The 16451-nt window shown below is 39.1% G+C and overlaps 1 pseudogene; it reads left to right on the top strand.

Annotated features, from left to right (window-relative positions):
• The first annotated feature begins 6261 nt into the window (after positions 1-6261).
• LOC116874937 lies at positions 6262-9270 on the top strand (annotated as a pseudogene).
• Positions 9271-16451: the final 7181 nt, after the last annotated feature.

The following is a 16451-nucleotide window of genomic DNA, read 5'->3' on the forward strand; positions in this document are numbered from 1 at the left end:
ACTGGTAGAAACTTCTAAGTCATGTTGGGAAGGATAAGAGGTTTTTTTTTGTTTTTTTTTTTTAAGATTTTATTTATTTATTTGACAGACAGAGATCACAAGTAGGCAGAGAAGCAGGCAGAGAGAGAGGAGGAAGCAGGCTCCCCGCCGAGCAGAGAGCCCGATGTGGGGCTCCATCCCAGGACCCTGGGATCATGACCTGAGCCGAAAGCAGAGGCCTTAACCTACTGAGCCACCCAGGCGCCCCAGGATAAGAGTTGTTAATTAGCCACACATAACTGTAAATGGTATACAGAACTGGTAGAACTTCTAAGTTATGTTGGGAAAGATAAGAGTTGTTAATTTTTTATATTCAAAAATTTAAATGCCAACAAATCGCTTTATCTAATTTTTTAGTAAAACATCATCAGAATTTTTAGCCTTTTTTTGGTCCCACACTGAGAGGACTTAATACTATAGGATTGATTGTAACAAAAATGTCTTAAAAGAAAGTTGGGACAGATTCATAAGCTGACACCAGAAGACAGATAACACTGTGAGAAAACATACAATTAATTTTTTGTTCTCTAGGAAAAAGGTAATTTTGTTTACCCTACAAACAATAACAATAATAATTGTCTACAAATTTGTGTATCAAAATTGTAAGAGTTGAGCAGAAAAGAACCAATATTAGAGGGTACAAAGGAAAAAAAGCTCAAATAAAATTAAAATGATACATTTTTTTCAATATGCATCAGTAGCCATTAAAGCCTGACCCAGCTGGAAATGTTATATATCTCCTAGTGTGTGGTGGTTAAACAAGGACACACCTATGTAAAAATTCATTGAGCCATGAATTTAAAATACAAGCACTTCACTATGTTTGTAGTATCTCAAGGGGAAAAAGGTTGTTAAAAAAAAAAATCACCCAGCATTGCACCACTTAGGAATATATGCTCAATAAAAAACTAAAGATAGAAATCAAGTAATTTATATAAAAAAGATGGTTTTGTCCATGACATGTATAATGGCAAACTATTAGAAACATCTCAGATGCCATTATGAAGTTAATTAATATTTATTTATCTGTATAATGGAATACTGTAGAGCTGAATTTATTAATGTTATTTTAGAGAAGAGTATTTAATGATATTTTCACAGAATATTAATCAAATCAATTTACAAAAATATATATAGCATATAATCTAAGTTTTTAATCCAAATTGATAAATATGTTAGGAAGAAGCAGACAAATTTCCTAGATGATCTACATGGACTTTTAATAATGCAATAACTTTGGTGAGATTACAGGCAGTTGTTTTCTTCTTTGGCCTTCTGTGTGTTTTCCCGGTACACTAAAAAAAATGATTCTGGTAGGAAAGTATAAAATGAGTATCACAAATATATGTTAGAAGACATCATTATTGCCTCCTGCGTTGCTAGAAGAATTGCATTTCTGGCCCCGCCACTTCCGTCTGTGGGGTTAGCTCCTTCCCAGTGTATCTGGGTACCTGCCCTTCTCCATCTGGTCCAAGTGTGAGTAAAATAGTACTTTCGGGTGAGATACAGGAAAGTCGTTATAAAGTAAATATGGAAAAAAAGTTCTTTTTCAAAGTAATTTTAATATGTTTGACAATATTGTAGAAATATGTCCAATTTGTAAGCTCATCAAAATAGTTTTATTATCATCATCAGTGGTTATACTTACATCATTCTGTCTACATCTCCGAGTAATAATTTAGATATGCAAGACTGGCGTGGAAGAGTAAACCAACTTGAATACCGGCTCCCACATGATGGCCACCTCACATTTGGGGGTCCCCCTCTGATCGAGAAGCACCCCACTTGGGCACCACAGTAGACATAATTCCTAAGATATCCATACTTAAAATAAAACTATATGGACTAAACTCACAAGTTAAAAGATTTAGAGTTTGGATTTTAAAAGTTCCAGACATGGGTTCTTGTTTACAAGAAGACACTAAAACCTAAATGTACTAAAAAGTTGAATGTAAATAGACACATTAGGAAAATACCAAAATAAAGCATTATGATGTGTTAAAGCCAGCTTAAAATAAACTACAAAACTGGAAGAGTGGAAGGGCTTATTACCTAATGATACATTCTTTTAACTAAAAGGATGTAGCAATGAAAATATGAGGCAAAAGTTAATAGAACTATAGCAGGAAATTCCTAAAAGATTGTAATTAAAACGTTTTCCTTAACAATTATTGACAGGTAGGCAAAGAACAGAATATCTCAAAAATACAGTCAACAAGGATGAACCTCTAGAGTTCTCCTTCTAGTGATTTTTTAGATATATGTTTTTCCTAATTCAAAAAATTTAAAAAATTGATTAGTACTAGGCCACAAAACCCTCAAATTTCAATACGTATGTTTTACAGGATGTAATTTTATGAGTCCGAAGTTTATCATGAACAGAAAAATAGCTTTGCTTTTTCAGCTCTCAGAATTCAAGAAAAATGCAATGCAGTAATAACCATCAGAGTCAAATGCCTTATTTTTGTTTGCTCTGTTTGTTTTGTTGCTGTTTATTATCACATTTTTCATAAATGAGAATTTTCATCTCTCCTTCTATTTGGGTATTGCTTGCTTTGTTACTTTACTACCCATTAACCCTCCCGAAGTCTCCCCCTTAAGTCTCAAATTGCTTTTCATTTTTAAATGGTAGGATAAGCACTTAGGAGTTTATATTATCATTAAGATTGTCCCACTAGGTTTTGTGTTTAAAACCTCTGAGTTTGGCTTTTCTGTGTCTTTAACATTAAAACAAAGCCAAGGGGGGGGATCAAAACAAAGTAAAAACTTGAGTTAAAGCAGTTACTTAAGAAAGTTAAGTAACTATAAATAGAACATCAGTGGATATTTATAATTGAAACCAATAATAGGGAAATTGGAAAGTTTACAAAAATACAGATTTAAAATCAATTCACAATTTTAAGCTTGAATTCTGCAAAGGTTGACTAAAAAAAAAAGTTTGTGTGAGTGTGATATATGATTTCCATAATAAATGCTAGCATGGATTGCATGATTTAGTCCACAAAATAAGTTTCTTTCATTTTACAAGATCGAGTTTCTAGACGCAACTGCAGAGGAGTGATTAGCACTGCTTTGCCTCACTGGAATTACCCAAATACTCTTCTTATCCTTTGTTCCCAACAGTCTTTACTTATTCATTGCCAGCTGGAAGGTAAATGGGTCTATAGAAACTACTCTTAGAAGTAAATGGGAATTCATTGAGGGACACTGAGCTTTTCTGGCTGGTAATTTGCTTGATTAGTTGCATATAGCATATGTGTTCATGTTATTCTTAGATTTCTCTTGTGCATACTTTCAGATCATGTGTCCTTTTTTTCCATATGTTTCTTATCCTTATCCTTTCTTCTGCTTGGAAGGGAAAGGTTGCCTATGACAACTGAAGTTATGTTTTTAGTTCATTTATGTTATTTGCTTGAACATTCTTTTTTTCTTCCAGAATGAGGTGGAATCTGACCAAAATATATTCCTGCATCAGCCAAATGTCATCCTTACTTCTGTCCATTAAAAATTGTGGTTCGCTTTTTAAGAATCATTGCCAGAGGCCAAAAAAAATTTAAACTAGAATAATCTACTTTGTTTCAATCCAAAATCTCAAGATTGTTACTTTTCTAAATATATATTAAAAATGCTTGGAGGGTTTGTGTGTGTGTGTGCGCACACGTGCGCACACACACACACACACACAGAGACACAGAGCATAGGCCCTAATCTGTGAGCACATATGCGTTACAAGAAAAATATATATATATATATTTAAATAATTATATATTATACATCGTAAATTATATATTTACAAGAAAAAATTTCAAAGTCAGCCCTATTTTTGAAATTAAGACTGTCTCAGAAAAACAGGATATACATGTTCACAAACAGCTCTTGTAATTTAAACCTGCTTTAGCTTTTCTGTTTTTCTTAGCTCAGTTTTTCATAACGAGACTAGATACCCGCTTGAAATTTAGGGCACATGGTTTCAAAATCATTTTATTTTGTCTATGTTTAATACTAATAATATCCTCCATCAAAATAAAATCCTACAGAGTCAATGTGGAACTTTAAGAAAACGTGTATAATCCAGTGTTGCATGTGGTAACATATGTAGACCTTTGTGCTAGTTGTTAAGCCATTTTTCTGCTTCCACTCCTGCCTCCTGCACTCTGCTTTGTGAAGCTGAGGTTGGCGTTCTGCGGACCGCATTTCCCTTGCACCAGTAGGGGGTGGTAGAGAGACAGTGGTAGGCTGGAAAAGGAGGGAACAATATGTTCCTGTTTGCCTTTTGTCCTGTCAGGGTCACCCAGCAATTCTCTCTTCCCTGCCAGTGGCAAGTTGATGGTTGAGCCAACACTTTGAGAATCCTCTTCAGCAGGCTTCCTAAGGCACATCAGCACCCTCTGGCTGCCTCGACCTCCTCTTGGGTTTCAATCCCAGCTCCATGGGCCTCTTCTCTAAGCTTCGGAGGCACCAACACCGGCCCAGTGGGGCGACCACCTCAGAGATCTGAGTCTCAGCTCCTGCAGTTTTCTAAGTTTTCAATCTCTTCTCCCTTCTCTCCAGATCTAGCAATAGCTGCAGGTAATTCCTTCTTGAAGTTATTATTTCTGTGCTACCCTACTGTTTCCTTTATTGCCATTTCTCTTCTTCAATATCTAGTTAATAACTCTTGAAATTAAATTATCCCTAGCGAAATGAACGGTATACTTTCTGTTCCTTTACCCAGCACTGACATAATGTATTTTGTTCTCATATAGGCTCAGAACCTGTATCATTTACTGAGGTGTAGATATTGTAACACCTACGTAGAACACATGCATGTAATCCAGATAACACCTACATATGACATCCGAGTGTCAGCAAGCATTGTATGTATTTTAGGGGAATGAGCTTTTGACAGAGGCTCTGAGACACATAATTTGGAAGTTAGTTATAGTATATCTTTTAAGAGTATTAGTTATAATTGAAAAGGGTATTGCTCTAATCAAATCAACTCATTAGTGGAACCTGTTAGATATATTTAGATATGTATGTCCTCAGAAATAAAAGTCACATTACAATATACAGTTGAAAAACCTACAAATTCTGTTATATTTTGGTCATAAACACTGAGAAAGATTAGTGATTTATATAATATTAATTCTTTTTTCTCCTTTTAGCAACCAAAGCACATAAAGATTAAGTTACAGTAATACAAAAATAACACGGAAATTAGGATGCCTACCATCAAACTTAATTTTTGAAATCTTTTTAAAGAGCAGTCTACACAATAAGAAAAAAGTCAATTAAAGTTAAAATTATACCATTTTCAGGGACACATTAACCGTTGGAATTTTCAACCATACAGTATTGATAAAATTGAAGAAATACATTGACTTAGCCCAGTGTATGTTTAATTTGCAAGGCATGTACCCAGCCCTCACCATGAACATGTTCTTTGTGTTTAGCCACCCCAAATCACGAGGTGCTGGTAATTCATCAACTGTCTAGTCTCTGACCATGCCACCAACTTCAGGCTCTGTAAAGTCAACACTGTGAATAGAAACTCAACATACTTTACATCATCAGTTCAGCCAGCGTTAGTAGCAGTGGAAAAAGCAACATGGAACCAGGGACAAAATGGGAATGTGTGGAAGTGGCTGATTGTTGCCTTATCCTTACAAACAGAACCTACGATGACAGAGTTCTCAGTCGTAGGACTATTTCCCAGATACACTTAAAGCTAGTTTTAACAATGTATCTAATTTCAGTTAATGAAGTGTAATCAAAAGTGTTTTGTGGTGCTTCCAGGATGTTTAATTGGGAGGCAGTAGGTGGAAATTACACTTCCGGATAAGATAGATTAGATAGCAATGGAACAGCACTTTTGCGGGAAATAACTATAAAATCTGGATAAAATACAGAAGGAAAATGTTTAATGGCAGTCAAGAGACAAAAAAGAACTGGGGAAAGGGAGCTGAAGAAAAACTGTCAGGAGTTCAGCTGAGTTGGAGAGAAGCTGAGCCGTCGGGTGTTGAATAGCTGATTAGAGCAACAAGCCAAAAATGAGAGAGTTAAACCTTAGTCACTTACTGAGAGGGTAAGAGGCGAAAACCAATGAAAATTTTGACTCCTTGATTCCATTTTCCTCCATGGAATGGTGCACCCTTTGAAAGTCAGGTGGATCATTGCCAATGTGTGGGTTATCTCACAGGTGAAGGAGTCCTGAACAAAAGGCTCCCAAGTTTATGGACCATGGCGGTTGGGGTGAGGTAAGGGGAAAGCACCAGGAGCAGGAAAGTAGTGGGGTGCTGAGTCATAGTGGGGGAAAGTGTGTTGGTTTCCCACTCCTCCCCTCATAAGGAGAGCTTGGCACAAAGACCTGAAGGGGATCTTGGCCCAAGGCCCAAGATTAAAAGATCTAAACATGAAGGCTTGGGGTAGGTATTTAAATATGTGAGGGAACACCCAGGCAGAGGGGCCTGAGTCCTTGACAGTAATTCCCTCCATGGGCTGTGCCCCGAATTTGGTGTGAGGAGGGTAGCTTTCCTCTTTGAGGTCTGTCAGGGAAAACCTTTGCAGTTGCCTATGACCAAGCCTGAGGAAGCGCATGGAGGGTTTTAATCAGGAGCCAGAATCTTGAGAGGTGAAATAACTTTTGCATCGGCTTTTACTCTGGGGTGAGTTGATGAGGCAGGTGCAGTGTGGAATCTGAGCTCTGAGCCACAGAGGAAGCTGCTGGAGGATAGAGGCACCAACAGAGTCATGGTCGAATTTGGCAGCCCCAAGCATGTGGTTAATTTTCCCCTGAAAATATTTGCCAAATCCTGGGCTATATGGGACAGAAGATTTAAAAGTTGTGTGAAAAGCATGACAGGGCTATCGACAGACTCGTAAGACAATGATTACAGTTTAGGACCTGAAACTGGAAGGGGGCCACGGAGAGGGCCCTGACCTCTTGGCTGAGTCCAGGTTATACTAGAAGTATGGTAAGCATTAATGGGGCTACAATGCAGCCATGACTGGCAACAGTTCCTGTTAAGCCCCCATTGTTCTCGCGTAGCAGGAGAAAGGTAAATACTATCTAGAGGAATGAATCAGGCCGTAAGCAAGCCTCTGCAATCTTTTACTACAGAATAATTAGTTATTAATAAAAACTGGTAGACTGCAAGACCAATGTCAAGATCAAAAATAAAATAAATAAAATTGAAGCAAGTTCACACATAATTGAAAAACCATTACCGCCTGACAAGGACCTCAGAATAATTATGAATAGTATATTATGATACTAGAAACAGATGAAAAGATGGAGATTTTGGTGGAGAATTGCCATCTCTAAAGGGAAAGAAACAGAGTCCTAGAAGTGAAGATTACTTATCAAAATGTTGTTCTGTTTTAAATAAACAGTCTTTGAATAATGAAGGTTGGGAGAGACAGGATTACTGAAATTGACACGTTAGTACAAAATTTAATAATGAAGTAGAGAGAGCAAAAAAGAACATTAAAAATAGTACACTGGTAGGAGATTTGTGAGACAGGAAAGGTCTAATATACATGCAATGGGAGTCCCTAAAGGAGAGAAGTTAAAAATAAGGCAGAAGCAATATTTTAAGAGAATTCTACAGAACATTGAACAGCAGATTAAAGAAGTTCTGCAACACAGGCAAGAAAAATGCAGAGAATACCCCAAATCCTAATAATAATAATAAAAAAGAAACTACAGAGGAGCAAAGATGGTGAAAATGGTTAAGCAATCTGAGGGAAAGAAACTTTTCCTTCAAAGGAACAAGACCCACAACTGGCTTCTCAAGAGGAACGACAGAAATTGTAAGCTAACAGAGTTATATAGGATGCAGAAAGATAGCTACCAGTCCAGAACCCATTAATCAGCAAAAGATCCTTCAAAAACAGTGAATGCATGTTTTTCAGAGGATTTACTGAGATCATTAAAAGAAACACTGAATGGTGTTCGGGTGGAAGAAAATGTATCCTTGCAGGAAAAATAGTAATGCAGTAAAAATGAAATACCTCCTGGGATGCCCAGGGGGCTCATTTGGTTAATTGTCTGCCTTGGCTCAGGTCATGATCCCCCGGTCCTGGGGTGGAGCCCTCTGTCAGTCTTCCTGCCCAGCGGAGAGGCAGCTTCTCCCTCTCCTTTTGCAGCTCCCCCTGCTTGTTCTCTCTTTTCATAAATACATAAAATATTACAAAATATACATCTTAAAAATTTACAGGAAAGTATAAGGGAATATTGACTGTAAACAAAACAATAGTGGTGGTGTCTTGTTGATTTAAGTAACAAATCAGTGTTAAAATGCTTGACACCTCTCTGATGAACTACCCAGGGAGGGTCCATGAAAGTGTCGTTGTGCATTGCTGCTGTAAATTAAAGGGAAACTTTCATACTATCCGGAGCCCTGGATGTCCTGCAAGTGAAGCAGGAGGATGTCCTCAAATTCCTTACAGCAGGAACTTACTCAGGTGGCACCGACCTTGACTTCCAATTGGAACAGTACATCTACAAAAGGAAAAGGGATGGCATCTACATCATAAATCTGAAAAGAAACTGCAAGCTTCTGCTGGCAACTCGTGCCATTGTTGCCCTTGAAAACCTGGCCGATGGCAATGTCATGCCATCCAGGCATCCTGGCGGGTGAGCTGTGCTGAAGTTGCTGGTGCTACTGGAACCACGCCTATCGCCGGCTGCCCTGCTCCTGGAACCTTCCCTGACCAGATCCAGGCGGCCTTCTGGGAGCCAAGACTTCTGGGGGTTCCCAATCTCAAGGCTGACCACCAGCCTGTCACAGAGGTGCTATAACCTCTGCCTACCATCACTCTGTGTAGACTCTCCTCTGCACCATGTGGACGTTGCCATCCTTTGCAACAACGAGGAAATTCACTCTGGGTGTGATGCCATAGAGGACGACCCGGGATGGTCTGCGCATGCGTGGCCCTGTTTTCCCGCGATCCCCCGTGGGAATCATGCCGGATTTCGACTTCTGCAGAGATCCTGAAGACATCGGAAAGGAAGCGCAAGGCCGTTGCCTTGTGGTTGGTCACAGCCAACGAGGGATTTCAGAGTGAACGGACGGCTCTGGCTCCTGAATTCACCGCTGTCCAACCCGAAGTTGCAGCCTGGTCTGAAGGCGTGCGGGTGCCCTCTGTGTTGTAGTCAGCAGTTCCCTGAGGACTGGAGCGCTCGGGTCTGCGGCTCCCACTGCTCGGGCCCCCGGATGGGTAGGAACAACCACTGAGGGATCTTAACTGCTCTTCCACAAAGGCAAACAAAATGGAAATAAGGCTGAATGAGAAGTGAACACTTTCTAAAAAAGTAACAATAAAATAAAATACATTACAACGATTTTACCAAAATTGAGAGGGGGTAAATTGAATTAAAATGTCTTTAGGTTCAAGTATAATTAGGAAGAGTGGTAAAAGCCATGATTTTTTTTTTGATTGTAATATGTCAAAATTACATGTAATTATGGTTATTACTAAAAGAGTGGTAAAAATAAGTTTAACAATTTAATAGAACAAAATGGAATAATGAACTATTTTATCAGGAAAGAGGCAAGAAAGAAAAGGGAACATAAAACAGACTGATTAAATTAAAAACAGTGTGGTAGAGTAGATATGAATTAAGTATGTCAGTGTCAGTAATTATATTAAAAATTAATTAAATTCTCCAATTAAAAGACTAAGTGGTCAAGGAATACAAAGCCATGTGTGGTATGCTGGGTCACCGTGTGAAGGGACCACATTTTTGGAGCTTTGTTGATGACAGGGAGTCAGGTCACAGCCGCATCTGTTTCCATGAGGGAAGGAGACACCCAGAGTCAATGGAAAAAGTCTGGGCAAGGTTCACAACAGGGAAAGGAAGCAGTGAGACTGTGGGTGAGGGCTTCTGGGCTATTGAGTGTACTGTCGTTGCTTCCACATCTGCACCTGATGTGCGGTGGGTTTGCTGCTCTCTACACGTGTCAGAGGGGATTCCTTTGATCGGAGTGTTGCATGTACACAAGTGTCAGTGAGACATTCCCTTGTCATTTACCGCCCGTGAGAGTATCAGAGCACAATGCCGGTGGCTGTACTCTGCTTTTAAAGTCTTACATACACTGACAGCTGTCCTGCTGGTTGGCAGATCAGAAGCCTCTGTCACAATAACACTGACTTTGGAGATAGCACACCTTTGCTTACCGGCAGGGTTGATAAACTCCAAAAAACTCACCTGCTTGCTCTATGAATAGAGTTTCTTGGGACTGTGTGGCTGGATCTGCAACATTCAGTTCCTCTGGAAGTCAGGGAAATACTGTTTCTTGTTTGTTTGTGTTCCGCCTTCCACCACCAAAAGGAAAGCCTTAAAACTGACCAGACGCTGAGTCCTGTAGGGTTTGTATCCCCCTGGGGCACTCTATGTGGCCATTTCTGCTGGGTAGCAGGGAAATTATCCCCTGTTAACAGGTTCCAACCAACAGGCTTGGAAGCTATTCAGCCGGCTGAAGTTCTCTACCTTCGGGACATCACAATTTTCATGATTCCTTAGAGCTATAAATCTTCGAGATTAATGATTTTGCTGATTGTAGCCTCTGGCAAAGAGAAGCAACTCCTTTGAGTTTAGAACTTGCACCCTCCCTGAGGCGGTTGCCAGGTACACTCCTCTGGAAAAGCAGAGATGAGTCTTTTACTTGGCTCTTGTCAAAATTGAGTATCTGATCTAGGGAGGCTCTGTTACTCTTTTTTTGACATTTGGGGGTGGGACTTTGGGTTTAAATCAACCACCTTGCTATTTAGTTTCCACTTGTCCCATCTTTCTGGATTCCTTTCTTTTCCCTCTTTTCCTTCTTTTTTGTATGAATGAAGGATTCTTTATAATTCCATTATTTTTCCTTTGTTGGCTCACTTCCTGTAACACTATATAATGTTATTTTTGTGGGTGCTTTAGGGTTTATATTGTACATCTGTATTATGGCCTATTTCAAATACTATTCTATTACTTTGTGTACGAGGCAAGAACCTTAAAATACTTCCATTTCTTCTTTCCCAGCTTTGCCCTACTGTTACACATTTTACTGCTATGTGTGCTGTTTATCTCGTCACATTGTTATTCTTTTGGCTGTAAGCAGTCTATTATCTTTTAAAGAGACTTATAGGGTCAAGAAATAAAAACCCTTTTTTGACCCATGCTGTTCCCATAATTGGTGCTCTTTATCCCTTTATGTAAATCCATGTTTCTATCTGGTATCATTTCCTTCCACTTTGAAGGAAGGACTTCTAACCTTTCTTCTGGTGGAGCACTGTCCATGATGAGTTTTTGAAGCTCTTATAAGTTTATGACCATACGAAATGGTGGTGAGAATGTAGAGCCACTAAAGGCCCGTATACTGCCGGAGGGAATGTGAAAAGGTAGAATCACGTTGGAAAACTGACAGTTTCCTGAAAAATGTAGCAGACGCTTCCCATGTGATCTACCCATTCCACTCTTAGGTATCTGCCCAAGAGAAACAAAACTTTGTGTCCAAAGACTCATATACAAATGTTCGTAGTACCTTTGATTGTAATATCCCAAATTGGAGAAAACCCAAATATTTATTGACCGGCGAATGGATAAAAAAATTTATAGTATATCCTCACTAAGGAATCCTACTCAGCGATAAAAAGAAGTGATTATTGATATACATAACCCTATGGATACATTTCAAAATCATTATTCTGAGTGGAAGAGGTCAGGCAGAGTGTATATATTGTTATGATGCCATATATATAAAGTTCTAGAAATTTCAAACTCATCTACAGTAGCAGGAGCCAGATCAGTGATTGCCTGGGATTAGGAGCTGAGGGAGGGACAAACACAAAGAGGAAAAAGGAAACTTTCTAGTGTAACTGAAAAGTTTAATATCTTGATTGTGGTGATGGTTTTATGGGTGTATATATGTCCAAAATTATCAAATGGTGCAACTTTAATATGTAGAGTTTATGGACTTTTTCAGTATAAATTGAGATAAAATTACATCAGTATTCTTTTGGATAGTCTATACTCGGTATTTTCCATACTGTGTTAAATTTCAAATGAAAGGGGCGCCTGGGTGGCTCAGTGGGTTAAGCCGCTGCCTTCGGCTCGGGTCATGATCTCAGGGTCCTGGGATCGAGCCCCGCATCGGGCTCTCTGCTCTGCAGGGAGCCTGCTTCCTCCTCTCTCTCTGTCTGCTTGTGATCTCTCTCTGTCAAATAAATAAATAAAATCTTTAAAAAAAAAAATTTCAAATGAAAGTGTTAATATCTAATACAATTTTTTTAGACCTAATTTAATACTCTCTACTTTCTTCCTTAAATTATTTAATTTTACATAAATGTTGGTAGGTTAAATTGCTTATGATTTGGACACACTGGAATTTTTCAATCTTGTTTATCCTCACCTATACATATCAATTTGTGGTTCTCATCCAAGACCGAAGCATGTCTTTGCTCCTTTCTCCTCCAGGGGACATTGGGCAATGTCTGCAGACATTTTAATTTGCCACACCCTGGAGAGGGCTACTGGCCTTTGATGGCTAGAGGCCAAAATGCTACTAGATATCCTACAGTGCATAACCCAACCCCACAACAAAGACCTAGCCAGCTCACATGTCCATAGTGCCAAGGTTGAGATGAATGTACATTATTAATTATTGATTATGTTGAATGGTAGAAAACAAATAGAAATGAATAGATATAGAGAAAATATTTTAAATGCAAAAATATACAGAAAATAATAAGTTAATCTTGTTTCTTAGTGATAGAATAAAGTGAAAGTTTATCATTTGAGCTACTTGAAGAATTCCAGGGACACCTGGGTGGCTCAGTCATTTAAGCGTCTGTCTTTGGCTCAGGTATGATCCCAGGGTCCTGGGATGGAGCCTGGTATTGGGCTCCCTACTCAGCAGGAAGCCGCCTTCTCCCTCTGCCTGCGGTTCCCCCTACTTGTGCTCTATCTTTCTCTCTCTGACAAAGAAATAAATAATCTTTTAAAAAAGGGGGGGAGGGGCGCCTGGGTGTGTCAGTGGGTTAAAGCCTCTGCCTTCAGCTCCGGTCATGATCTCAGGGTCCTGGGACCAGTCCTGGGATGGAGCCCCACGTAGGGCTCTCTGCTCAGCAGGGAGCCTGCTTCCCCCTCTCTCTCTGCCTGCCTCTCTGCCTATTTGTGATCTCTGTCTGTCAAATAAATAAATAAAATCTTAAAAAAAAAAAAGAATTCCATACATTAAGTGTATGGCATCTTAAAAAAAAAAGTCTTTTTTATTCCAAGTAACAGAGTGACTTCTAAAGAGACTTATAACAACTCCTAAAATATTGCCAATGAACAGTTAAATTTTTATAAAAAGATGGGACTTGATTACATTTCATAGTAATTTAAACTGCAGTAATGTCCTAAAATATCTAAAATGAAGGAAATAATGTGAAATGTTTCTTCTGGCTCCCTAGCCCTTCTCTCAACAAATATCTTTCATACCGTATTGTTTTCACTGTTAGTCTCCCAGCAGATCTTTTCATGAAAGAACAAAACAAAGCTAAGGAAAATTAATAGAATAAATAGAGTAAGAATTTACATTATGTAATATTGTGGTATTTGTCTATTATTTAAAAAAATATGTTTTGAGCACAAAAAAAACCCCAGAAACTAAGTAAAGCGACTTAGTAAATATTTTAATGAAGATAATGAATCCAGTTACACTGGTTAAGTTTCGACATATTTCTCACTGTACATTTTTTTTTTAATTGTATTCTTAAGACAGTTCTAACCTTCAAAAGTGTCCTGTCTTTGGCTCGCTGACTTTCGGAGTAGAAGTTATTTGCCTTTTCACGATTTTGCTATCATTCTGGGAAGTGTCATAGCATTGGCTCTGTTGATGTATTCTAAACCCGCTAAAAATGGAGACATAAACATGGTAGCACAAGACTAATTTAAGATTAGATATGGGGTATCTTTCTCAATGTTGTTTTAGTTTGCCCAGTGGGAAAAGAGTAACTCTGCTGCTTAATCCTGTTAATTAGCTTTTGGCAAATACAGCTACAAACAGTTTAAAAATCGTATCTCACTCTGGTGTATGGAGGTTTAATAGAACAGGCTGATGGCTACGGCTTGCCTTACTGCTCCATTTCAGTCACCCTGCCAACTCGTTACTGCCGTGGCTTCCATTCTAGAAAGCAGACAATTAGAGGGAAGGAGGGGCTGGAGGCTTTTTTTTTTTTTTAAAGTCTCCCTTAAAATGTGTCTCCACAGGGCGAACCATATCATATTAGCTCTAAGCACCTTAATTCAATTTCTGATTTCTGTGTATTGCGGAATCTGAAGTGGCTTCATGAAAATAATTTCCGATGCTGACTTCCCAGTCATGGCTCCAGGAAGGGGCGGGAAGCGTTTACAGATGTAATCAGGAGAGAAAATGAATGCACCAGACCACGAGGCAGGCATAGCTTCAATTGAATCCAGTTCTTCCAGTCCTCCGCAAGGAGCATTGTCCCTCCGTGTGTCCCACCCGGAGGGATAGCTGACAGAAAACACCACAAAGGAAGAAACACAGGAAGAGACAAGCCCAGGAGTCTATTGTAGCTGTGAAAAGAACATCAGGGAGTCCGGTTCCCATGGGCTTTGTCCATGTTCCGTAATTATTTTTAGGCATGAGGGAAAAGATTTTGCTTTGGGGATTTGGATGGATATCTTTAAAAGGAAGAGAGTATATACAAGTTGTAAATAAAAGCAGTGGGCCTCTGGTAATAGGGTCAACGGCCTCAAAATAAGGGACAATCGTCAACGTGTTGTGGGCAGCAAATTTTCCATTACAGTTTTTCCTTATTTAGACTTTCGTAGCATTAAAGTGAATTAGGAATAACCTTGCATGTGAATTTCTGTAGCCAACCATACCCCCCGTGTTTCAGTCTTCCTCTTTTCTCTTCCTGTTTTCTGTTATAATTGTTTCCCAGTTTATTTTGGGGTCTTCTGGATTCTAACATTAACTGAGAACTTCCTATCCAGTATGCATTGTGTTAGGCACTTAAAAATGTTTTTATCCTTTGATTCCAAGTCATCGCACGTGACGCTGCTATTACGCACCACATAGTTGTGAAAAATGGTGCTCCCAAGCTTGAATAATCACTCAGATGTTCTGTCGGTCAGTATCAGAGTTAGAACGGAGGTCTGCCTGTCTCCAGGACCCAAACTCGTGTGGTTTCCCTATGACTTGCCCCTTACGAATGGTCGCTGTCTCCGTGATACCTTTCCTGTGGATGAAGGCCAGCGATACTGCCTGACCCACGGGGCTCACACGTGTACTTGTGAGCCCCCACGCTGAATCATTGAACCCCCTAAGTTTCTGTTATGCTGAGAGCAACTTGAAGGGGAAAGTGCATTTATGCGAGCCTGTCTTGCAAAACATGATAAAATGTTACCACAATTTTTGTTATAAACCTAATTTGAATTTTATATCGCTTAAATCGCCTCAAGTTTTAAATTTAAAAACAGCGACTGACATTGTTCAAGGGGAAACTGAGATTGCTGCAGGGGTGTTCTCAATTCTGTTTCGTAATCGCTTCCATACCCGAGAAGAATGCCACCCCTGAACCCAGTGCCCATACCCGCCGAGAGGGAGGGAGGGTCGTTTTGTGCTCGCTGAACTGAACATCTGTCAAACTCAGGGGTGATGCAGTTCCTGGGATCCGATAGTGCCCTGTATTAATAACTGAGGATGCGACAGATTAGTAAGTTAGAGACAGATGTGTGGATGTTTGGGGGAAATAAATGTTTGGTTCAACACACATTTTTCTGAATGGCAAATACACTACTAGTTCTTTGTCTAGGGAATTTTACCATCTACTCTAACTTATAAAGAAATCATAGTGTGACTGTATGGGTGATATTTATGTATCTTAATTATATATTTTACAATTGCATATTACCATGTGTTATTATTACATACTGCGATAGCATAATATTCTCAGCTATTGATTACCACCTTTTTTCCCGTGGTAACGGCCCCCCAGCTCCACATTAGAATGGACTAAGCTTCTTGGAGAGAGGAATCCTAACTATGCAAGGCCTAGTAATTTTGTTTCAGGATTTTATCTCTAAACTTTTATTAATGGTTAAAATATCTTCAGGTTTAGATAACCCAGAAACCTGGGATGTAACCAGGAAGTGCTATCTTAGCACATTATTTGCTAATGTCTGCTCTTGACTCTGTATTTAAAAGAATGCTGTAATGGGTAAATAGAAGTCAAGATAAATCCTATTACTCATTCCTGTATCACACCTTGAAAAAATATTTCAATGCTGCTTAATGCGGTTGCATGTGACAGTCACATATAGGATTAAATAGTCTAAGTGATGGTCCAGTAATCTGAAACAGTTTAGGTAACGAGGCGGAGCTGTTTGAAGGGTAAGATTGCTTATGTTGTCGAAAGGAGGGCAAACT

Source organism: Lontra canadensis, unplaced genomic scaffold (genome assembly GCF_010015895.1).
Source record: "Lontra canadensis isolate GAN:19392208 unplaced genomic scaffold, GSC_riverotter_1.0 scaffold39, whole genome shotgun sequence".
NCBI classification, from domain to species: domain Eukaryota; kingdom Metazoa; phylum Chordata; class Mammalia; order Carnivora; family Mustelidae; genus Lontra; species Lontra canadensis.